Source organism: Rhea pennata, chromosome 3 (genome assembly GCF_028389875.1).
Source record: "Rhea pennata isolate bPtePen1 chromosome 3, bPtePen1.pri, whole genome shotgun sequence".
NCBI lineage: Eukaryota > Metazoa > Chordata > Aves > Rheiformes > Rheidae > Rhea > Rhea pennata.
In genome coordinates, this window is record NC_084665.1 from 12,874,234 (window position 1) to 12,899,545 (window position 25,312).

Sequence of the window (25,312 nt, forward strand, 5' to 3'; positions counted from 1 at the left end):
TGCGGGTCGCAAGGGCCCATGTGCCTGGAGCCAGCAGCAGCTGGGGAGACCGTGGTGCATGCCTGTCGTGCTGACGCGTATGTCGGGGGTGAGTGCCAGCGGCTGTGGAGCCAGAGTAGCCAGCAAGCAGGATAAAAGAGTTGGCAGCCGTTACTGAAGTGGCCCTGAGTCTCGGTTGGCTGCTGTGGAGTGCAGAGGGTTGTGAGTTGGCCCCTGGATGTCCAAGCTACAGGGTAGACTGAGTGCCTCTGGCAGTTCCTGCAGGGATCCACATTGTCTGTATGTGTGTGTATTTACCACTAAGAAATCTTCATCCCCATCAGCTAGAGAGGAACATGAAGCTGCTGATGCTCTCTGTGTGCGTGAGCATGTGTGTGTGAGCGTGTGTGTATGTGTGTGCACAGCATTTCCTGTCTGCCTTAAGGTGAGCTTTCCTTTACCTCATGTATATTGAACAGTGTGTTGTGGGGAAGCAGTGCTGAAGCAAGTATGTAAATAAATACAAGCAAGTTACCCTGTTTGTTCTGGGCTGCAATTAGACCATCTGAAGGATTCTATAAACACAGTTAGTTTTTGGAAATATATGGAGGGCTTTAATGTTTGATTTGAGCCTGTTCCTGGAACTCTAGTTTTAGACCAGCTGGATTATAATGCGTTTATATTGAATTTTCTATTAGGACATTTCTGTAAAGATGTAGGTTCTCTCTGGGGGTGGGGGTTGTGTTTGTTTGTTTTAAGAAAACAATACTTAGCACCTTTATATATTATTTAGTTCTCTTACAGTACAATAGGAATATCCTTTGTATGTGGACCAAGCAAAGCATACTGCAGCTTTCTGATTCTCACTTACAAAATAGTCCATTTCATCTGAAAGAAACAGTAAAGAAAAATGTTTGAAGACAGTAATTACAGTGCTTTCTATACTGTCATTTGTGGAGAGCAATAAGGCAGTAAATCACTGTGCAGAAGTAATTATATGATAACTCTTTTTAGGGACAACTTGGTGACAAAGGACAAATGCATATTTAGGAATTGGAACAGACTGATGTTCACCTATTTGGTGGTATCTTTGAATGTGATTAGAACCATTCACTTCAGATGTAAGTGTACACATATGCCATAAAGCAGGAAATTTGGGGAAAATATTACAGAGAAATTATTTTTTAAAATCACACGTGGTATCATTAAGCATGCAATCAGAGAGAAACCCCAACTGCAGACCATGGGGTGGAACACTATTTAGAGCCAGTGCTTGTGGCAAGAGGAGGGATCTAGTGAAAGGGAAAGGAGTCAGTCTATGAATTAAACTTGAGACCATCTCTAATTGTTAGATAACAGAATAATATTTTTGTGCCTGATGATTTTTTTTAGGATATAAAATTGTGAACTACTTCAGTCTGTCAGATTTCCAATTGAGTGTGATTTTTGGAGCCTATTTTGATGACAGATTCATCCCTGTGTACATGAACTTTGTTAAGACCTTACAAATCAGACTGGTTCAAACACAAATGTATTTTTTAACTATATTTTCATTCTGCTCAGTTGGAATTTGCTTAGATTCTTGAAAATACACCGAATAGGCTAGGTGTGGGCAGAGACTTTCATATTAACATGATTTTTTTCATTGTAACAAATGGTCAATGGTACTTCTGTTCACTGCTTTGTTGACCCTGTAACTTAAGCTGCTATTCTGTTTATTTTTGAATGGATGCTAACAATGTGTGTATCTCAGCAGTAGTTTTCAAAAGTCCACATGAAGTAACTTAGAGCCGTTAACACCGTTTTACAGATAGGGGTGGGAAAGAGTGATCTGTCTGAGGTGAAGCCAATGTTCTTGGGTTTAATATACTTTAGTTTTCGTAAGTGTCCATGTGTAGAAAGGCCCGAAAGAGCTACTATCTTCCAATTCTGCCAGAATTTTTTTCCCCAAATAGTTCCTTTTTTTTTTTTTTTTTCCCTCCTGTTTAACAGTGGTAGAATACATATAGAGGGAAGATACTGTAGTGAAGCACCATGTGCTCAAGACCAATGATCAGGCTGATAGGTCTTGTAGATCCAAAATTATAAATCAGGAACCCTAAATCTCAATCTCCTCCCTCAAGCTAGATTGAACAGCTTCTTAATCTCCAAAACTGTATTGTGAACATAAGTGAGAAAATAAATGATTTTTCTCATCTAAGATTTAGAAATATACAAGAAATGCCACAAAATAAACTGTAACAGAGAGGGGGAGATTTGTGTGTTGACATTCCAGAGAAGTTCCAGTATTTAGACGACTACTGTATTTTTAAAAAATTTATTTTCTGTAAATCCACATTGTGATCCTTTGTGTTCAGAAACTGCGGTGACCTTGTATGATCAAAAATGAATGGAATAATAGGTTTAAGATCAGAAGAAAACTTTATGATTTACTTGAGAAAATTTTCTAAAGCTTCCAGGTCTAATTAAAGATATTACCTAGATGCTGATGCTGTCTTTTCAGCTACATAAAGAAGGCACTGATAAATCAGCACTGATAGGGCATTTTGGTAATCAGTCCTGCTATTCACAAGGAGAAAAATTTGTATAAGCTTTCCTATATGGATGCATTGATCTAGCATCATGAAGGATTATGTGTGAAATGAATGACAATACACTGTCCCTTTTTTGGGAAAAATGAGTATTGAGTAGTTAAAATGTAGCTACATACATAGCTCAAGGTAGTAGGCTAAAGGGATATGACTAACTAGGCAGAGAAGCCTAGTTATAGACCAAAAGGTCTATAAATAAATTTAAAGTAACTTGATTTCCTGCGGAAGGCAGTTAACACTCATAGTTGTCAGTAATTTCTGACCAAGAGAAAAGCTGATAGGGTAAGGTTCTACAGTAGAGTAGATAGTTATTCCTGTTAGTATCCTAATGTGAAAGTGCTTAAAAATGTGGTTATAAACGGCAGTATGTCCAGAGGCAGTATAAGAGGGTCTGAAAGATGTTCCATCTTAAAGGATAGTTTGAAACTTAGAGGGACATACTTTTGAGAAAACAAGGAGGGCGAGAATGCAATTCGTTAGGTAATAAGGAAAGACTTATTTATTGGTGATTCTTTATAAACACTTATTTTTCTGTGACTTTCCTATTCTTTATTTGTAATTATTATTATCTGAATAACGGTTTGTTGCTTGATGTTTTGATCCTGACAATTCTTCAACTTCAATGGAAAGATAAGTAAAATGCAGAACTCATGGTGGCTATTCAGTGGTCAATAGATCTCTACTTCCCTCTTAAAAGATGAAGGGTGAGTTGTGCTAACAAGAACGTGTGATATAATGGTCTTCTAGTGACGCTGAATTCAAATGATGCTCTAATATGATTACAGTTCATGGAAATACAACACAGGACTTGGGCTTTTTTTTCCAAGAACAAAATACTCTGCTTACAAAGTGTGCTTAAATATAATTCCATGAGGAATTTCATTTCACAAATTTTGGCTCAATTTCAATGACTAGCTTGTAAAAGCTAATGTGACATTTTCAGACAGATCTCTGTAGTGAGATAGTTTCTTTCAGTACAAAATTCAAATCATTTTATTGGAATTGTGTGTACAGTTTTACTAGATGCACAATAGAAATGATCTTTCTTTAGATAATTTGTTATAGTTACTATAATACAGTGTTATCATCATTGTTAATACTGAACAATTTGGTATTCTCTTAGATTCTTCCCTTTCCCTTCAGAGGGTCTACTTCAGCAGCAACAATGTTTTCACAGTGAAATACACAGTTTACTGAATGCATATAAAAGCTTTTCATGATACCACTTTTAGGTTTGAATCTTCCACTCAAGAGACGTAAGAACATTGATGAGCATGAATGATCAGCCATATATATCCTTGTCAGCTTAACCTTTTTTCTGCATTCTTGTAATAGAAATGAGAGAAAACTCTATGTATGTGTTTGTGTTTATGTATTAATGGATGACAGTCTTAATTAATATTTAAAACTTCTAAATAAGGCACACGGCATTTACTCATCAGATGATTGTCCAAATCCCAGCATTCTATCTAGTTTATTAATATCTTGTAATGACGGATGGTAAAGGGTATTTCCTGACAGTTAATGACTGACTGGAGGAGTTGAGCTATATGCAAAGATCTGTATCACCACCAAGAGGAAAACAACATTACTGAATTCTTAAAATAAAATCTTTGGCTAACAACATATTAAATTTCCCCTTTTTACCAATCATATTTTTCATTGGTTTGTTCTTTCAGAAACTCTTGGAGTTTTATGGAATGAAAGCTGTATACTTTATTAGTCAGTCAGTCAAATTTGCTGCTTTTATCATTTTTCCCCAGAAGGAATAATGTTACCATTGTAAACTGTGGATCAACTTAACCTATACTGACGAAATGCTTTTTTTTTGAAAAATTTCAGAGTTACATGGAACACATATATTCTTTAAAAAAGAATAGCAAAAGCTGGGCCAGGTACCTAGTTGCATGTTCGTTACAAGTATTGTTTTCCTTCTCCCTGGCTTTATCAAAGGTTAAAGTTCTTCATCGTTTATCTTTCAAAGATAAAATATTTCAGCTGAATCTAAAACTGGTAACTTGAGTTATTAGAATACTGTGAAAGCTGTGCTTTTAAAAAAATCCCTTAAAATTAATCTTTTTCCTTTTTTAACACTGTTCAGATGATCTTCTTTGACTTTTCTTATTACGTTCCAGACTAGTCCTGCAGAACTTTAGAAATTCAGTCTCAGTTAAATCTGCAGAGCTGGCACACATCAGGGCTTGCTGTTGCACCTTTGGTGAAACTCGAAAGGCATGACAAATCCTGCAGGAGGCAAGGTCATCAGTAGCCTTGTCAGTTTATTTTAAAAGAATCAGAGTTTCTGCATTTAGAACTTAGGGCAAAATGTCAACTCTCATAAGGTGGAAAATTTTAATATAAAAGAAAGTGACATTTGCTTGAAAATCGTAAGAGTCCAATGTACCTTTTTTTTTTTTTTTTTTTTTTAAGAGTTGCCATATTAAATGACAATTTTTGTCCTACCTCTTTATAAATGTTTAGGCTGGGATCCAGTTCCCAGCAGGAGATGCTCTGCCTACTGAGCTGACCATAAGGTTGACAATTAAGGCCAATTCTGATGGCATTTTCTGTGCTCTTGATACCTGCAAACTGAAAGAAACCATAGATCAATTTTACATTGGAATCAGTGAAATATGACTATGGCATTAATAAAAGAATACTACTTCATTTGTGCAGACAAGAGTGCAGAGTAGTTTCTTAAGGGCAGCAACAACTTGTATCAGAAACAGACTGATTTGCTGTTTTTTAAGATGTCATGCAGGCTGTTTATGGTCTTGTTCAGAACTTTCCACCTCTGCAACACATTGTTATTACTTTTGTTTTATATCATACATTTAAAATATATCACCCCTCTCTTTACCTTTTTTGTTCCTCCTGAAATTCATGTGTTTTCTCATCTGCAGGTCTAAATAAATATTTACTGTGAGATTTGACTAGCTAATTCAATTGATCCCTGAATAAATGTTGCTGTGGTATCAGAGCATACTGGTGGTGGTACACACAAAGTGAGAATTTTAGAATAGAAAAGATAAATTTATTTGGATAAAGAGGATGTTCAAGCTTTGTACAGGTCTTCAGTGGTTCTCAGACTGGTTCTTGGGTTGCATCTTAAAGTGCAAGAAACCCTTGGATAACTCAGTCACCGATGAAGAAAAAGCAGTAGCTAGTGGGAGAAATAAGATTACAATGCCAGTATTTTGTTCTAAACTATGCTTTATGTTGAACGTGTTGCCTGGTTCCAAACGGTGCAGTTTTCATTTTACTTCACACTTTATAAAAGGAATTTGGATGCTCTGTGGATTTATTTAAGAGGCATTATGTTCTTTATTTCATTAATTTTCTACATCTGCATTCTTCAGCAGTAAATTCACCTTTTCCTCTCACCTTTTCCTATCCTTATTGTTTTTTATGGAGTGCGATATTTGCATCATGGTTTATAAATATATGGGTCCCTGCCTCAATTAATTTATAGTTTAATTTATAATCTATTATCCACACAATTATTCTCAATGAGTCAGTCTTGTGAGCAGAAGAATTTGAATTAATCGGTGTTTGGAGCACAGTCCTCACCCTTGGAGAAGTTGCATTCTATGCAGAGAAAGTTTTCGGAAAGGTTCTGAGGTCCCAGTTTGCCATAATTGCTCTGTAGCCATCCTTCTTTATGCAGCCTGTGATTGCCTAGACATTTGAAAGGTGATATTAATGGTTCTTGAAATGCTGAATCAAGAAATTGCACAAAAATGTTTTTTAAAAGCATTTGTCAAACTAAAAGATTTTTGCTGAATCACATGTCTCAGCTATGTATCCTGAGATATGCAGTGTACTACAGGTTACTCACCCACTGTTTATAATGTATGCAAAGTAATGCATGTTTAATATAAATGTCTTCGATGTGTAAAATAGTAGTATTCAATATCCATTTCTATTGATACTATAGTTAACATCAACTGTTTAATGGTCTGATAAAACATACTGAAAACATTTAACTGGAATCGATGCCAGGCACAAAGTAAGGAAAGAAACTTACCTGGGAATTCACTGAACTCATAAATGGAAACATATTACAGTTTTATGGAACCTCCTATACTACAAGTATGGATAGGCCTTAAATCTTTGCTGTAAAGAGAAAATACTTCATTTTACTGTATAATAGAGAATCCATTCGTGGAACAATCTACATGCCACATCCATGGAGATGTCAAGTTAATATAGTCTGATCAGTGTCACTGTAATTAATGTGCAAGCAATTCAGATTGACCTGATGCACAACACCAAGCTGCAGTAATGATAGGGAAAGAAGCACTTGAAAAAAGCAAAGCCAAAGAACCTGACAGTCTACTGGCATGATGTTTTGCATTTGAAGATTAGGCTTGCACTGAAGATAAATGGGAGTAGCCATGCAGCAAAGGGATACCCAAGAGGCATTTGAGCTGCTGTGGCTAGAAAAGCCTCAGAGGCTGCAGGAAAATACTGATCTCCACCATCTTTTTCTGAAAATTAACGTATACTCTTTCTTATCCCTGTTCCATATACTGACTTTATTACATCGGTTCTTGAGGAGCAGGAGCTGGCCCAAGTACCTGGCCTCAATTCCTTCTCTCTGTCAATATGGAAAGCCAAAGGGATGACTGAGGTTTTTTCAAAACCACCTAAAGAAGAAGGTGCCCAACTACTCTGGTGAGCTTTGGAAGAGCAGCTTGAGAAGCTGAATTATTGTTTCATGGGAGCAAACCATTCTTACTGAAAAGCTGTTACTCTGGCAGGAATGCCAGTTGTTGCAGATCCTGTTGCTGTTTGGATGTTGTCATTCCTCATGTAATTTCCAGGTTATTCTAGACAACTCTGGGTAGACTGGGATACTCCTCAGTTCTCTATAATACAGGACTCACCCTCTAATGGGGATTAATTCTGCAGTGTTTGCAGTATATTTTCGCCTTCTGAACTCTTTCAGAACTGAAGTGTTGGCTAAAATATTATCTGATTTCAGAGAGGCAACTCTATTGACTTGGACAATAGTAACTAGGACCAGAAAGCAACTAGCAGCAAAAGATGCCTACCTGTCCGGGCCCTGAGGGCACCTAGAGGCTCTAATGGCCGTGACCAGCCTCACCTGGGCCCCCATGCGCACAGCCTGCTGTGGGCCCAGGAGCCTTGTTTCAGCTCAGCACTGGGCACCCTCCCTGGCCTAAGCCATGCCGTCGCTATGCCTGTGCCAGGCCCCAGCCCCAGCCCATCCTGACTTGTTGGCTGGACTCCTGGGATCGACTTCTCACTTCCTGTTCCCTCATATTTGCCCAGTGGTCACTGGAGTGTCCACAAGACCTGTCACTGTCACCACTCAGCCCAGGGCTGTGCCAGGTGGGTGAGGGCATGGCTAAGCTGGGACACTCTTGGCTCCCAGTTTGTCCCACCTCATGGAGCAGCCCGGCACCTGCTGCTCCCCAATACCACATAGGATTTCCAGTCCTTCGCTCCACTCAGGACTGGTTTATGTTACTACAAATGAAGGGAGGAAGTATATGCCTATTTCAATTACTACTTGCCACTGTAGTAGTAATTGCAAACTGTGGGTTTACTCACACAGAGCTCAGGCTAAAGACTGATGACAGTTCAGAGAAAACTTTGGGGAACTGCGTATTTCATGGTTGGTTTGCAGTCACTTGGAGGGGAGAAAGAAGAGGTTTATGCAACACATCAAGAGCTATATCCAAAATTATAGAACTTGCTTCTGTGGTGTATGTTAATCTTTTAAAGGCCATGTGATAAGTGTCTAGTCTCATGTTTATGTTCATTTTTCCAGGCTTCTCATATCTGAATTACACAGTGATTTCATGTGCTTGGACTTCTCGTTCACAAGCAACATGTTAAGGCCTAGCAGGAAATAGATAAGGCTATACACAATAAATCGTTGTTCACACATATTCTAAATATTGCTCTGGGAGGTGGTAGCATTTCAGGTCTTATCACAGAAGAAAATTTCATGTCTGCTAGCATGATTTTATTTCAGATTCTAATGGAAATAAGGCCTGTTCTCACCATTTGATCTTAAGTTTCTGAAATCTCAAAATCTAATTTTGTTTTATTTGCAAGGAAAAACATACTTACTACCTTTCCTGAGAATCTCATGCACAAATGATGGAAAAGGGCTGTAGTATTAAAATGGATTAATTCATTGTGGATTAGCTAGTAATATAACTTCTTTTGAAGGCTTCTTGTAACAACAGTTTATGAGCATCTGTTTTCACTTGTTTGTAAGTTAAGTAAATTTTTACTTCTCGGGTGAAATTGTCCATGCTGTATGCCTTCCTCAAACTTATGGGGAAATTTATCCCAATACAGCTTAGCTGCTTTTTAAGAATAAGTCTAGGGAAGAGTATGTTTTCTTTCTCTCTCTCTCTTTTTTTTTTTTCCTCTCTGTGCATTTCTGTCATCACCAGCCGTTGGAGTAGGGACTTGAAATCCAATGTGGTGACCTAGTTTGATCCACACCACTAAGTTTATTTCATCGTTTCTGTCAAACCAGAAGAAAATAAAAAATGATGGAGACAGTGATGTGCAACTGAAGGACATGACTGAGAGATGACTCATAGCAACAGTTTAATGTTGGATTACATTGATATTGGAATTGCTGTTTAAGTTTCTGTCCATAATCTGACTGCATAAGGGAATACTGCCACTTTTTTCATGACTTCCTCAGTAGAAGAATCACAAACTATGTGAGGGACTTGTATCAGCTTAAATTTTGTATAGTTAAATTGTTGTGATCTGCTTGCGAGAATATTCTTGGTTCAATTTAAATACTGTTTAGATAAATCAACTACAACTTGTTATGCAGCATGACTGAATTACAAAGGTTCCTCTTTTAATAGATTTCCTTTTTAATTTTCACTGTAAGTAAGTTAGATTATATACTAGTTTATATACAGAAGTATATACATAATGATTTAGGGAGTTCTGAAAGATTGTTAACACAGTTGTCTCCCAACTTAGACAATTAAATACTTCTTGTAATATTTCTACTTAATTGTTTACATAGTGAAACAAGAGAAATACTATTAATTTGTTTATTTGACTAAATGTAATATTTTGGTTCCTTTTTTTTATCCCCTTGTCTCTGCAGCTTAAGGATTGAGAACAGGAGAATGTTCCTGGCTATCGTAGATATTAGGATATCTTGTCCAACATAGAAAATGCCCTGACTTAAACATAAATTAAGCTAATTAATTCTAAGTTAAATTCTAATTTAACTAAGGCATGTCAGTGTTATAGTTTAAATCTTTGCATTTATAAGGCCTTATCTAGTCTGAAATAGTTCAGAACTCTATTTTTGTGGACACAAATTGATGGGGATTGAAACGCATTGAACAGAAATTGAAATAACTGAACAAAAAGGGGAATTACTTAGGTTCAGATAGCACTAACATTAACTGGGCACCTTCATTTTTCTCTGTTCAGGGAAGTATTTCTAATAAACTTGAGTTTTGTATCCCAGAAAGATCACGAAAAGTATGATTTCTGTTTTTACAAGCTCTTAATCTGTTAATCATATGTTACTTTTTATTTAAAATCTTGAATGCAAGTTGTGGTTCACTGCGTACTCTAGTTCTTAATCTGTTTGTCAGCTTCTGACTTACTCTCCTGGATCCAGCTCCTGTATTATTAAAATCTGGTTCTTCTCTATCAAGACCAACACACAACAGAAGCCAAGGTGGGAAAGCATTTTCTTTCTGAAACTACATCAGAAGTAGATTTGGTGAAGAAATTAAAGCAGTCCATCCTATTTTGTTTGGTGATGTTTGATTTTTTCTTTCTTCTCTTATCAAGGTTTAGTAATAATCTCTTTAGATAATGACTTGATTTTTGTCTCATTCAAAATATTTTTAATCTCATTACAGAATTTCTTATGTTCTTTGCAGTGTTCAAGGATGCTGCAGATATTACGGCATGTCTTCAGTTGAAAAATGAGATCCTCGTTAGATAGTTAGAAGGCATAAAGGGGGGGGTGTTTGGGGGCAAAAAATGTAGATTAACAAACATAATTGTACATTATCACTAAAATTGAAATTGAACATGCTATTTTAAGCAGAGAAAGAATTATAAATAAGCTTAGCATTAAGTATTTTTTTCTAAATCAGAACCTGCATAATGGAAGTAAGGTACTGTTTCAACAGATTTTTCCCTACCAATTTATCATGTTTCCTCTATCAATTTATTCATCAAGATTGTGTTAAGATGCTAATCACACACCTGGATACTGTTCAGTTGTCATTATAAATATGAAAAACATTTGCTGTTAAATATGATTTGTGCAATGTAATTTTCTTTTTTTCCCTTTCTTACTATGGAAATTCAACTCCTCACAGTAACTTCACTTGTTATTCTTTAGGGTGCAAAAAAACAACAGCAACAAAAGAATTTAATAGTTAAGGTTTTTCTCTTTGTCATTTAAATGTCAAAATATGAGAATCTGGTTGGCATTACCAGGTTTAAATTTTTTCAACACATTTAGGAGAACTAGTTTTGGAATAGCTGTTGGAAACTTTTTTGTTTGTTTTCCTATGCAAGTTGGAAATCCAGAACAGACATTTTCATTCAAAAAGTTGATAATGCTGGGAGGTTTATTGTCTTTTGGATCATCTGTCAAATCAAGTTACTATGTAGGTGGAAGAAGTTCGTGTAATTCATTCAAAATGTTTGCCTTGTAATGACTATGGGCAAGAAGAAAATTCACGAATGGACATGTCTTCACCATGCAGACAGATTTCTACAGACAACAGATGCTTCTATACCATTTCTTGCCTCTTTTATGTTGAGGGATCTGAAAATTCCATGCTGGAAGGTGGTGAAATTGGAGCACCCGATTTAGCTGGACCAGGGAGTCTCCAAGGGGAAAGCACTGAGTTCTCTTCTAAGCAGCTCTGCAAAGCTCCTGGTGTAAATGGAGTTTTTAGATACATATTACCAATAAATTGAAGAAACCCATGCTGCATTTCTGAAAAATGGCATGCTGCAATGGGAAGCTCTATAAAAAAACACAGAGACTTCTCCATAAAATCTCTTTTCCGCTGAATTCCACATGATGCCAGAATGTTCTGGCCACAGAAGTTAGATATAGAACTGCATAAAATGCTTGTTAGTTAGAGTGATGCCATGGTACTTCAGCTCCACACTAAACAAGGTGAGATACTGGGTTTTTTTGGGATTATATTTTTGCCAGAAAAAAGATATTTGGTTCTGGCTCCTTGATTTTATACACATGACTAAAACTTTTCCTATACCAGTTCCTAAACTAGCTGGCTCCTGACTGTGAATAGATTCTTATGAGCTACTTATCCATAGGATTCTGGGGATTCACAGCATGGTGGGACCTTACAAAGATGCCTTCATATTACTACAATACAAATAACTCAGTAAAAATCTGTAGCATTCAGGTGGATCTAGAAGTTTTTTCTAACTCCTATGTTCTAGTTATTTTCAATTAAATCCAGTTAATGTACTACTTAAAGATTTAAAGATTTTTTTTTAAAGATATTACCTGAATTTATGGATTAGATGGAGTGGAAAAACATGTTGTTTCTTAACATTCCTCCACCATTCCTGAATGCCCTCAGATTTGTTTTGTAATCTTTTATGGTCCAATTTGTTTTAGAAACACTTCCTTGTATCCCTTAGCATAGTACACTGCTTGCTTTAGCAAACTATATTTGCCATCGTGCGTTCATTTTAATTTTATTTGTTTTATTTGATTAGGAGCAAGTTACCCTCAAACGAGTACTGCAGCAATGCTATTTATCTCAATACAAAGGGGACACAAAATTTCCATGCAAAGAGAAACCATCCATAAACCTACATTTGGTTACATAAAATACAGTGTAGTCATATGTAACAAAAACCAGGTAAACCACGTTAAATTAATTTCAAAACCACATGGAATGTTTTTGGTTTCAAGCATTAAAGAGATTCATGTAATTATTTCAGCCAGCAAACAAAATCCAAACTGCTTCTCAAATTAACTGCATCTAGATTAGCAGTAGCACTTAGAAAAGATTATTTTTGCTGTTGCATTAGAAGAGAGCATTTATGCTTGCAACCATATATAATGTGACATACTGGCTGAACCTGTCCTGGCATAATACGATAGTATCAAATGTCAGAGTTTTCTGCAGTCATCCTTTGTAAATCCTTCATAAAAGCCAAATATTAATAAACAGAAAAATCTGCAGATATAACTTAAGCCATACATATTAATGGCTCAAAACATTTTTTTTTTTGACAGCATTCTGATTTTATATATTGTTATAACTGTTCAAAATTAACTGCAAGTCACTTCAATTGGAGCTTGGCATGTAAATCTCCTGTGCATAAGTGGAAAAACAGATTAGTCTTCTGGAAGTGTTTAATTATTTTTATATCTCATGAGATTCCATTTCCTTAATATGATACTTGTTACTGATTCACTGAGTCAGACCATATTAATATCTTTGAAAATTTAATATTTCATTTGAATGTTAAGTATTTCAGATTAACAAATCATGGATTAGTCACCATTTAAATCTTTAGGAAAGCCATGTATGGTCAAATCAAGTGCAGATTAGTTACTTCTGGGCAGACTTTTATTTTCCTTTTTGTTTCCAAATGAATCTGGCAGTTTAGATAAGTCATCCTTAAATTTATTAAAATATACATTGTTCTTTTAATTATGAAATAATGTTATGATTAATGAAATGGAAATTGAGGATATAATCTATATATATGGATGGCTCAAGAGAACTTATAAGCAGACTAATTTCAAGATATTAGGTAGAAATAAAATCCTGAATTATTAAATAGTTCTATCTTTTTTTTTTAAAAAAAAATCCATTTTGATGAGGGTGTGGTAACATCTCATTATTTTACCTGTTTGCTTTATCCATGTCTTTTGAGCTTCCCACAGCTTCTTAGAAACTTAATACGTTTGCTGAAATTGCAAACAGCTTTTGAAGCGTGTGTGACACACTGTCATACTATGGAAATTGCTGCAAGAAATAAATATATATAATTTATTTATTGGCTTTACTCAACAGTACTGTGGAATAGATTTCATCGAAGTTAACCTTGCTTCACCTCTTAACTGCCGGGCTTGATTGCCGTTCTGACCGCCTTCCCTTCATAATCCTCTGAAGTGAGAAAAATCCCATTCGGTGTACACATCTGTTTTGACAGAAACGCTCTTGCTGTTTTTGGCTCTCTCCCGCCGCCGCTCCGCAGCCGCTAGCGCCGCGCAGACGTGCGGGTGAAGCAGCGCGCCCACGGGCGCCCGCAGACGGCGTCGGTGGCCGCGCCCCGTTCCCTTGCGGGAAGCCTCCTGCCTACAACGGCCGCGTGCCCCGCCCGTTCGCCCGCCCGCCCAAGGGCTTCGCCCGCCGGCCACACCGCCTCAAGCGGCGGCGCGCGGCCAACGGTCGCGGCGCGCGGCCGTTGTTCGGCGGGGCGGGGCACGCGCGGCCGGCGCCTCGCCGCGGGCGCTAACGGTCGGCTCCGCGCGCGAGGAGACGGTGAGCGGCGCCGGGGCGGGGGGCGGCCTGCAAGGGGCGGCCTAGGCCGCGGCGGTGGGGAGCGCCTCGGCGGGGGCGGGCGGCCGTTGTAGGCAGGAGGCTTCCCGCAAGGGAACGGGGCGCGGCGGCGCCAGGCTCCCCGGAGGGGCGGCGCAGGAGCTCCGTGGCCGCGGCGGCAGCGTGCCCTCCGCCGCCGCGCCTCTCCCCGGCGAGGCAGGCGTCGCCTCCGCAGCGGCCTCGCGGTGCCGGAGAAAGCCCGCAGAATCGAGTCCTGAATGCGGAACCGCTGCAGCTGGCGTTTGCAGTGAAGTCGGTCTTCTCTCTGGTCCCTCTTTAGTTAAGGTTAAGCTGCTGCTTTTCCTGCATTTGTTGTGTATTTCCAGTAGGATGAATGAGTATACAGGACTGAAACAAATGGGCAGCGTTTGCCAAACTTGCTAAACTATTCGGGATAGTAAAAAAAACAAAGCTGGCTCTGAAGTATTTTAGCTTTTTTGATATTGCAGACAATAAAATGATTTACCAGTTATAAATAAATAAATAAATAAAAATCCACTGAGGGATGCCCAAGGTGTGTAACTTCTGCCTCAAGGAGGCCCTGAGGCACAGGTTGGTGGAAGCCCCGCTCAGTGTTACTGCCCGGTGCTTGTGCTCTTTGAGCGTCTGTTGCTGGTTGTCAGCTGGACCTTTGGATCTGCCTTAGCATAACTATCCTTATGTAGCATGCATCTTGGATGCATTAAAAGCACGCGTATGATCGATTGTCATGCAGTGATTCATTAAGCTATGTTTTAATTCTTAAAGGAATGATTTAAAAACCAATTTAAATTAGTTTACAGGTGTCTTGTCACAGCTGTATATGCAGTCTCATACTTCTTTCACTTTCCAAATATATGACCTTGAGAAAACACGTATGTTGTTACGCTGGATTAGTACCTATGATTTTTAGCAGACTAAATCTAAAGATCCAGAAGAATCAAGCAGTTATGAAATATCTGAGTTTTATTTCTTTAAAGTGTATCATAGGTCAGCTATAAGAAGCAGTTAAATGGTTTTCGACAAGTTGAACAAGCATCTTAGGATTGCTGAGAGAGAACGGTCCTGCAAGGAAACACTGCATTATCTTTGATTATACTACCTCTGCTACAGCACCAGACTCATAGATTTTGTTTCAATCTGTTTATGCTTAAATTTTGATATTCATAGACACTAAGGTACCTGTAGTACAGGTAGAGACTTTAACGTTAAAGTCATTTGTTTTTCAAGCAGGTAAGATATATGCATTTTATTAGATCCTTGGTGTTTTTGCTGATAATTGAAAAATCAAGTGTTTGCATTGACTGTCAACTGGATATCAAGTACTTACATTGTTTGATCAGTTGAGTCCTTAATAATTTAACTTTTAACACATTTTGACTAACAGATTATGATTATTCTGCCAAAGGAAAAGGCAGTTTTTTGATTTTTCTGTTCAAGAAGCATAAGCATAAATGGTATTTTCAGACTTCACTTACCCAGCTCTTCCATCTAGTTGTACTTTAAAAGTTAAGGAAATAGGTGGGTCATAGTCATCCCCTCTGTTTCTCTAGTGGTGCTACATCTGATACTCTTAGGAAGATCTGTGGGGTGTAGCTAAAAAGGGTCCATCCAGACCAACAACAATAGATTCTTAGAAGAGATATGAGATACTGGTGTTAAAGGTACTTGTTCTTTGTGGCTTTTGCTAGCAGAGCTGCTTCTATATCAAAAATGTTTTGCCTATGTAGTATTCTTGATGTATATGTCACCTGAAGGCATGTTCCCAATTTGTTTTCAGTCTAGCTGTAATGAGTAAAGAATTTACCACTATTGGTTGGAGATTTCCTCTTCCACAGTTGAACTTCACTGTCAACTCTCCTGATCAGTTGCAGTACACAGTTGCATTGGTTTGGACCATCTATTTTTTGCTAAATAGTTTGAGAAACGTGCATGATTTCTGCAAGATACTGATTGTGGGAATATTAACTACAACTTAAGTGGTAAGAAGTAGAAAGGAACAGCAGTGTTCTTTGGATGTGAATGGATGTCTTGGATCTAGTTGGAGATTAAAGAGGTTGCTGCTACAGGTCTGCTTGCAGCTACTTCAATGACTAGTTTTCATGCACGGCACTTCTCTGCTGAAACGGCTTTGGGCTGTTAGAAGCTGTAGTTTTATAAAATAATACTACAAGAATGGTAGTGCTCTTCTTGTATAATGGTAGTATAGCTGCCACTCCAAGCCCCTGAATGCTTTTATGTTTTCAAAAGTTTTGTTACCAGATGTTCAGAAATAGACTGAACTTCCACACTTCATGGCATAATCAGGATTAGGATTCAGGAAACTGCTTTGGTGTGTGCTGATGAAAATCAAGTTATGTTCATGCCTTGCGTTTGATCTTTGATCCAGTGAGCATAGTAGTCTCCTGCCATTGTGAAGACAGCTAGATCTAAAGAAGATGGTGTAGTTTCCAGAAAAGATCTCAGCCACTGGGATGAGACAAACCTCCTTCCTTCCTTTTCCTAATTTTAAGATCACCTGAGTGGATGGCTGACTGTGGATCCTAGAGTCACAGGAGAAGAAAACTGAGCTCAAGGAATCCATGGGTAAGTTGCCTTACCTCCTGCTCGAATGAGCAAGTCTGCCTCATTGACTTGGGATTTCAAAATCCCAGACAGAAGACACTGTAGCCAATGATTAACCGTCTTACAATTTCAATATGAAGCAAGGCAAGATCTTTATCAAGCTATTATCTGCTTCATACACTTTCTACTATGAAATATATAATAATAACTAAAACTTAAACAACTTTTATTCCTCTGTGTGCTCTGTTGCTTGTTTAAATCACTGAAAATGCAGTATACAAAATAATTCCAGTGGTGGTTCTTGAATGTAAGTATTTGGGCTAAATAGTTCATAAGAGTTCATATAAGTTCCATTATAATGGAATGTAAATAACATCTTTTTCTAGATAGCAGACATTTGTCATCAGTTGCCTCTTCGGTGGCAAGTGAGAGTTTTTCTGTAAGATGCATGCTGTAAACTAATAACATCTGAAATAAAGGCAATGAAGGAATTGCATGTCCTGTCAGACTTCCCTTTTCTATTACGTATTTGTCTGTTGTTTATTAAGAAGGCCAAATCAATAGAGGAGGAAACTGCTTTTACTTGACCCCTTTAAGCAGACTTTGGTGCAGAACAGTGAAATTTAAAGGTGGTGAATACAGAACGGGCTTTATGCAGTGAGCTAGCATGTGTTGAGTCAGTTGAATTTGTAGACACCGATCTAGAGTAGTCTGTTTTGATTTAAATTTGATATATATTTGCGGTTGATAACTAAATGCTTGTTGCAAAATGCAGCTTCAGGAGGTAGAGACACCAGTTAAGAAAACGGAGCAGTTCACCAAGTTAAGCATTTATCATTTCTATTCTTTTACGACACTGTAAAACATCATTCTGAAGCATGCAAGGGAATGGGGAGAGGAACTGGGAAACTAGGCTAATATGATATTCAAGTGAGACACGCAAGACAAGAATGAAGAATTGTATTCTGTCCTGGTTTTAAATGCTTATTTGTATCTATTATCTTCTGTGTTAAAGAAGCACAACAGTCTTTTTGAATTGGGTTATTTAGATGGTTATTTTTGACCGGATTTAGGATATTAAAAAAATCTTAAAATATCTTTTCAAATTTTTCAAACTTTGAGTATGTACTGTATATAACATATAATTCTTTAAAATGTTTTAAAATGCATTTTCTCTTTTAGTGCTACTTGTAATTTAGGTAAAAGAACGTACATTTTTACAATTAATGCAGAGCTCCATATTACTCATTTGTCAAAGCAAGTAAATCTGTAATTTGCTATATGTAGTGTACAGTTAACTATCTTTAATTTGCAAACTGTGTGAACTTTTAGTTTCAACATTGCAGAACCACATAGCCCAACACAATCTGATTGACAATGACATATGCAGATCTTAGCAAGTGTTAAAAGTGGGCAGACAGTTGTTACTTCTAATTTTGTTCTGTAATTGTTTTCATGTGATTAGAATGAAAGATACCTACCCCAGATGGATGCGCAAAACAAAATGCTGAAAGAAAAGTTAATGTCTCATCTCCGTCTTGAACCAGAGAGGACAGAAGTACTACGTGTGGTAAATGACAAGTATATTATGTGTGAACTGGCTGATGGCAGTGAGAAAGACAACAGTGAACTGGTGAGAATGTACATACTTTAAGCCAGACTGAGTGTTAAAATTTTAATTGCTATTAATATCTCCTTAACTACAATCCCGTTATACTAAAGATCTGACTTTAATTAGGATTTAATATTACAGTTATATGTTGTCATAAACTAGAGTTAAATATGAGAGTATGCATATTCCTAAATCTTTTCTAAATCTGCATGCTGAAGTCCAAAATGAGATCTTCAGAAACTCTGGTCAGTTGCTGCTAATCCTGGACTCAGGGTTAGCCCACGCTTTTGCACATTTAAAGTCATGTAGGACCATGTATGCTTCTGGACCAAACTGTGGGCATAGATTCAACTATGACTGTTGAATTGTCATGGTATTGCTGAGCTTTGGGTGCCTAAGGAGTGATCCAAAACCAAAACATGAACAGACCTGTAGGAGAATATAGGGGCTTTTATAGACTCGCTGGGGGGTTGTAACAATGTTAATATTGCAATAACTTTTTTCATAACTGATTTTGTCTGCCCAACTCAGCTATGGGGATACTGGGATGTTTGGTAAGATTCAGAAAAATGACATTAACCTAATGAGTAGACAGAGATCCTTTGTGTTAGTATACATAGGATAATCCTAGATTTACAATATTTTTACATACAGATTTTAAAATCTCTCTTCTGCCTGAGAAAATGTTATATAAAGCCATACCAATTACCTGCATAACGCCTATGCAGCCATGGGAGTGAAAGTCTAGTAAGTGAAACTGCAGAGACCATGTGTAGGTAGTAGTTGGCTTAAATATCCTGAAAAACAATGGTTTACTCTTTTAATTTTAGAATTTCTTTTTTCTGAAGATTTGTAACCATTTCAGCCGTGGGGTGATGGAAACAGGAGAAAGGAATTTCATACTCCACATGAAAATACTGGACATTAATTGTGTTTCAACACAGTTATTTTTAAGTCATTTATCAGGATGCTTTTTACAAGCAAAATTTAATCCACATAAAATATCTTAACTCAGAAAAATTCTGTAATGAAAGCTGAACTAAGCCATCACTTGGTACTTCTGAAGACATTTTCCATAGCTCTTAAATTTATTCATTGATTTTTAGAGCATAATATATGACCATCCACTCAATGGTTATTAAAATTAATGCATTTCTCTGCTCTTTGTTCTCAGTCATCCTCAGTAGAGAAGAAATACTCTATTCTCCGCACAGCAGTTTACAGAGGAAGTACAGAAAGGAAACACAAAGCAGCAATAAAGGAGTAAGGCATATATTTTGAAAATCTGTATGTAAAATAGTATTTCTTTGTGGTATCTTTTTGTTCTGTGCTGCTTAAAATTTGAAACAGCAATGGATGTCTTACACAGAGTTAATTGACTGTTTCCCTGTGAATTCTGTGAAGGCTGGATTAACGCTCCAGCATAAACTTTATGTTTGTGGCCATGGCAATAGAATCTGATTTTGTTTGTGTCAATGAAAATCCAGAGAAATGCTAGTGAAGTCATTGTAGAAAAAATAGAATCTAGTCAAATTGTACTTTTCATTCTAATAAGATGAGGGCAATATGTATTATATGATTCTCTGCAAATGTATTTCTATGTATTGTGTTACTTTACCTGTATAGCAGAACATAAATATTAGTATTTTTCCAATATGATGACTGAGTTAATTTGAATGTTTAATGTTCATTGCCTTTAAGTGGGACTAAAGGAGTTGTCATAATACTCTCAAATACTATATTAAAAAACCTTTAAAGTGACATGACAAAGTGAAAAGGATGATGTCTACTTGCTAAGAGGCAAGAGATCAGAAAAATTGCCATAGTAGGATAGACAAATAGTCTGTTTGATCTGGGATTCTCTCTCCAACATTAGCAAGTGCAGAGGCTATTCAGGGAGAGCATGCCAGTAGTAGTAGCTCTTCTGGGTCTTTTCAATTTGTGTTTATGAACCTGTTACCTATGAACTTGTCCTCTCTCTTCCTGAACCTGCTCACACTGGCAATCTCCAGTTGCCTGTGGCAGAATGTTTTAGAAGTTCATAACCCCCAGTTCTCAAGCATAATTCATCTTTTGGTGTCCTTTCCCTTCTTCTATACAGGTGATGAGGAAGGACTTCTATACAGGTGATGAGGAAGGAAAATAGCTTTCTGAGGCTGAGGTGGCTAGAACACCTTCTTTTAGACAGACCTCCAGTCAGGAATTTTGTGAACTGAATTAAAAACACTTGGGCATTTTTATCCCAAGTTCCATACAGAAATGAAGTTTTACTGACTTGGGCGAACAGTTTCTTCCCAGTGAATTTTGGAGTAATTGACCACTTGCGTCTAAACTTGCATGAGAGATGTAGAGATCTGGAGGATGTGAAATTCTTTTCAGTTTTGTGGAAAATGAGTTTTTGTGTAATTGAACCTTAATTTTCATGAGTCCTGAGCCAGGCAGAAATTTCTTCATTCCAGCTATCAGAAGCTATCTGACTAAGTAGGATCTCTGGCTTATATCACTGACCACAATACATACTGCTGTTTGTCTTGCTTAATTAATGTGTAATATGGGAGAAAGCTGAGAGAAGGAGTCCAAGCATGGAAACTGAAGAAAGCTGGAAGTATTTCTGGAGAGTGATGGAGGAGTGTTAGATTGGGAAGCTGACAGATTTCATTAATTTCAGTGCTCACAGTATTTTGTTGTGTTTGTGTAATTTTTGGCTTTGTACTTCTAGTTTGAGAAGAGCAGATAAATGCTGATATTTCCATGATGGGGAAAGATAAACTCTTTTTCTTTTCTTTTTTTTTTCTTTTTCTTTCTTTTTTTTCTTTTTCTTTTTTTTTTTTTTTTTTGAAAAAAAGATGCTCTTTCTAAAAGGTAGCAGAGGACAGCTGCCTAATCTTGACCCAGGGAAGGTAAACATTCAAAAATCAAACATTATTCTAGTACAAAGAATGCAATTTAGGGGACTGCTTTTGAGTTTCACCAATCTGTACTTCCTCCAGGAATTTCAGATCTAAGTAGACATTGGTGTTTTTCAGTGTGACAGTCTGACAAGGGAGTCAGAACTTGCTTGTACATTCGGAGCTGTGCTGTCTTCTGCATCTGTGTAATATTGCATGACATCTACTTCTCAGATACGTGCAAGGTGATTTCTGTTCTCTAGGGAATCAGCAAATTTAGTGAAATCTGGATGATCATTCTATAGAATCACTATTCTGTAGATAATAGAAAATCCCTGCTCTGTTATCAGGTCTTCCCTTGCTTCCTCCCATGAGGGAGGAAAGCTGCTAGCATTCCTGTTCTTTCATGTTAGTCCCAATATTAGGGCAGCTAGTGTTTGTGAACAGCTTCAAGGTTCAAGATCCATAGAATCCATAGAAGAGCCATATTGAGAATCCTGAGGTGGCTGTTAAATCTGGCAAAACTGTCCTTTTTCTCAAAGACCCTTAGATCAGTCTCCAGAAGAACAGGCTGCAATTGTTGAAAAGCTCCCCACAGCTAAATGTGGATGTGAACAAATAGTAGGACCTGAAAGAAGTTATGGAACAAAGTAAATTTTTTGAGATGTATTTTTGGTATGCATGGTGTTCACCTTGTCCTTCCCTTTAGTAGTTTGTATTCTGGAATTCTGTATTGGAAGAGAAACTGGGACTTAGATACATGCATTAATCTTCTGTGTTCTTACGGGAAGTGCATGTTGTGTGTGGCTGCTGCTAAAGCAAAAAAGTTCTGGCGCGTGAGTTCTAGACAATTTCAGCTGCTGATCTTTCTTTGATGCCATTGCCACTTTAATGTAATCTTGAGCAGACATAAACAAATCAGCCTTTTAAGTTTGAATTATATAGCCTGAGTATTTTACAGCATATCCACAACTAAGTTAGACCAAGAGTTAGCTCAAGCATGGGTATCTAAATTCTTTTTTTTCACCATTGTTCCTGTTTTTTTGTGTTATTTTCAGTTGTTACTGAAGATGAGGCTAGTTAAATGAAAGCAGGTGGTGTATAAAATTGTTATTTCCTTCACGGTTAATTTTTTTTTTTCATTTAATCTTTACAAATGAAATTAGTCAGAACCTCACAGATGAAAACATACCTGAATTGTGCATGCTTTAGTGCATGCAGAAGCAAAGTCACTGCCAAAATACATGAGAAGTTGGTCTTGGGATAGGAGATGGAAGCTGACTCTTCTGTGTCCTGTTTTTGTATGTTAACTACTGACAGTTATTTTCCTTATGTTTTCATAAAGGGTAATACAGAGTAGTTTTGGGGAAGGGGGCTGTCTAGCTTAACCTTGAATTGTTTCACATTCATATTGAACTAATTTAATTTAGAGGTCTTTTTCAGATTAGTTTACAAATCTAAGAATGACCTTGAAAAAGCTAATGTAATATAAACTAGAAATAAAGTCAATTTTAGTTATTATATTCAATAACTGCATAAGGTGCATTCAGATTGAAAGGATTTCAGGATTCTTATTTTTATGCTTTCTCTAGGAAATAAATTAATTTTCAAAATGCAATTTATTACTTTCTTTTCTGTTTTTGTAGTATCATAGAATCATAGAATGGTAAGGTTGGAAGGGACCTCTGAAGGACCTCAGCATAGCCCTGTGGGGATTGAACCCATGACCTGGGCATTAGCAGCACCACACTCTAACCAACTGAGCTAAACAAATACAGTGCTGTCTGTGTTACTGAGAACAAATGATAGCCGTGTTTTTTTTGCAAATATTGTTTTTTCAGTTTTCTTTCCTGCAGCTAAAATTTATAGTTTAATCTTAAAGCTCTAGACTAATCAGAGTAATGATTGGGTTTTATGTAATATTGCTTTTGATGCTCATAGTGTTAAAGTTAGAGAAGTAGGGCTTTAATTGTATTTTGATTTCCTTCCCCACCCAATGGTATATTTCATTCATAGTGAATAACTTTTTCATTCTGTGCCAGAGGACAGCTGTACCTTAATCATAAATGCAAAACATGATACAAATCACTGATGATTTTTCTATTTTGCCTGTATGATTGAATCTTCAATTCTTTTTCCTAAAAGAGGATATTGTTAATTGTAGACTCTCAAGAAAACATAAAGAGAGGAGAGAAGAATCTCTTTGTCAGCCTTCTAGACTGTCAGAGCATGAGACAGCGAATCTAAACAGGAGCATAGCACAAATGGTATCCTTAATGTCACAGAATGAGAATTTGAAAACAACACTTTCCACAGCTTCTACTAGCAAAGGAGTTCAGCATTTTTCTGATACACCACCACCTACTACTGTATATGGTAAAGTACATAAAATGGCAGAGGGGGGAGTAATAATAGATATGACTTTCTTTACTCATGATTGTAAGGATTCTTAAATACGAAATATACTTTCTCTTGTGCTCTTTTTCTCTCTCTCTCTGTCCTCTGAGCATTTCTAAAAAAGAATATCACTAAGTCACAAGCGTTCCAGTTTTTACTTCAAACTTGGTCTGATTGTTTAGTGCTGTTTTGTCTTGTTGTTACTGAAAATAACAAGGCCTAAGCAGGCTTTTAGTATTTGGTGAGATGTGTAATTTTACAGTGGGCAGATGTAGCATGAACATCCATTCTGTCCGGCTCTGCAAGGGCTGTAGAATAGGATGCTGTTCTTTGTGCATTATAAGGAATGTGAATGATGCTGCTTGTATATGTGGTGAGGGTGTAAAAAGAATGCTGCAGAATTTCACATCTTTAGAAAAAAAAAAGAATAGTGGAGATGTAAGTAAAAGTGAACCAACAGGAGTGTAAAAAGAATGCTAAAATATTGTTTTCTCTCAGAATAGATCAAAAGGTTTTCTGATATTAAAAGAAAAACAAACCCCAAACTTTCCTCTTAAAGTAAATGCTAAAAATCAAGGTGAATGCTACCCTCTTTACCTCCTAGAGTATACTGGAAACGAGTATTACATTTCTTACTGATGTCAATGAATGATCTCAGTAGTTTTTAGTGGGAAATAGAGTATTTGCTCTCCCTCTCCAACTCCATCTTCTGTCTCTAAATCAGGATACGTTTTGAGATACAGAAGTTGCAGGAATGTTATAAATTTATAGGAAATTTTGCTTAAATTAGAAGATGATTATGTGTGGTGGTCTACTTTAAATAAATAATATTTTTCTTTTGAATGTGTTTATTACAGATAATACTAGGACTGAAATGCAAACAGCCATTTTGGAACCAAGTCACAATAAAAAAATCTGTGAGCAACAAAAAGTTGAGAGATCATCCAGTAAGCCTGTGAGGAAAAGAGTTCCTTCTTATGATAGAACAGGTAAGTAGGTCTTATCACCGGAGAACCAGACTATGCCCTTAGTTATGTCACTAAAGCCAATATATTTACTTCAGATTTACGTTGATAGAGTAGAGAATATACTCAACTGCTGCTCTCCTTTCTCATCCCTATCTTCCCTTTAGGGTAACTGTACACATACAGGGGAAAAAAAAATTGTGCCACAGCTCTAAATTAGAGCATGCTGTGATATTTAGACTTCATTTCAGAGGCTTACAGCTCCTTCCTCCATGTCTAGCTTCTTATGTTTCTTTTTTTTATGCTTGATACCAAACCAGAACTTAATGTACTTTCATAAATCATTTGAATTAGTATTTTAAGGTTGTTTATGACTAACTACAATACGATATTTTTTTAATTAGTGAGGTGATTCTTAAACAGTTGTATTTTCCCCAGTTATATTCTGGAGTGAGTATGGGGAAAAATAGGTTTTGCTCACCATTTTTCCATTAAAAATATCTGTCATTTAGTCTGAAAATTGGGAAGGAATGATACTGCAATTGGATTGTGATCTTTTGTTCTTTCTTTTTTTAAAAAAAGCCTTTTTTCTTATGCATATTTTAATGGAGATTAAATATTGTAAACATTTATTTTTTATACTTTCCAGGATATCTTAATTTTCTTTTTCCATACCTTTACAGAGTCTTTTGTTAAACCAGAATGGTTTTTTCCTATACAGGACTATTTAGATTGTTCTGATTTC